Source organism: Seriola lalandi, unplaced genomic scaffold (genome assembly GCF_002814215.2).
Source record: "Seriola lalandi dorsalis isolate HSWRI2012SDOR001 ecotype SW California unplaced genomic scaffold, Sedor1 jcf7180002054885, whole genome shotgun sequence".
In the NCBI taxonomy this organism is placed as follows: domain Eukaryota; kingdom Metazoa; phylum Chordata; class Actinopteri; order Carangiformes; family Carangidae; genus Seriola; species Seriola lalandi.
The window spans coordinates 65,102-66,312 of NW_019525437.1; the positions used below are offsets into that span (position 1 = coordinate 65,102).

At 42.6% G+C, this 1,211-nt stretch overlaps 1 pseudogene; it reads left to right on the forward strand.

Moving 5' to 3' along the window:
- LOC147817810 (uncharacterized) overlaps positions 1 to 533 on the forward strand; it is a 32,922-nt pseudogene extending 32,389 nt beyond the window's left edge.
- The last annotated feature ends 678 nt before the right edge of the window (positions 534 to 1,211 follow it).

The window sequence follows — 1,211 nt, forward strand, 5'->3', positions numbered from 1 at the left end:
GTAAATATTATTGACTTTAATGTAACTTTTTTTTCCTCATAATCTGATCTAATTGACTGCAACAATAATTACATTTTACAGTCTTAACACTGTATCACAAACACCAATTGTAATAAGGGCTCTTTTGTTTCTGCTGTTGTTACATGTTTTGTCAGAATTGATCCTGCAAGATGCTGCAGAGACTGAGCAACCTGTGCCTCTGGTTGATGAAGAAGAGCAAGAGGACCTTAGAGAAGGAGAAGGGCTGTTTGCTGCATACCATGAGAGGCAGAACAAGGATGTTGGGACCACTCCAGCACTACAGCTAAGTCACTACCTTGACATAGCCGAAGGACAGAACGCCCTTTTGTTCTGCACATTGAACATGAAGACTCTTCCTTCACTCTTCCGAGTGGCCATCAGAGTCTTGGCAGTGCCTGCCTCCAGTGGAGCGAGTTTTCAGCCATGGTGGCATCACACTACGTCCCCATCGTGCACAAATGACTCACAGACTTTTGGCCAATTTGATCTTTTTCAAATGCAATGCAGCATAGGGCCCTGACATAGAAAAAGCACAACCCTGTTCATTGTTATGTTCATGTATTTGTTACCCCCCTCCCATCCTACTCTCTCACACACACATGTACACACACACACACACACACACACACACACACACACACACACACACACAGACACAATATATAAATACAAGATGGGACAGAAACTGCTGTGGAACTAGTTATAGTGCATGTGCATATGCTTTGGGAATACAATGTCAGAACTTTTTGTGCAAATAATTGCATTTGCGTTTTTTTCAAATGTGTTTGAAGAATGTTCTTGCAAAAAAAGTTTTGATAAATGACTCTACCTCCCTCATTCAAAATAGGGGAGTTTGTTTGCTGAATCTGCTGGTGTGTTTTGTCAGAGTTGATGATGGTGTTGTTTGTGGTAGCATAGGCAAGATAAAGAAAATAGTGGTGGTGTGAGGAGCAGTGATGGCTGGCATTAGGGGAGTGACTCTGGGACGCCAGTGATCACTGTCTAGCCTCCTGGAGGTGTCGTGGGACCAACTAGACGAAACACTGGTGAAAGGAGGTTCCCACCTGATGACTCCAAAGACATGTTAGTTATCACTGCTCATTAGTCTGTATAGCTAAATTAATAGTTATCATAGGACATGTTAAGCTTAGGGAGCTATTCACTGAGTCTGGTCCATTTTCTGTAGCACA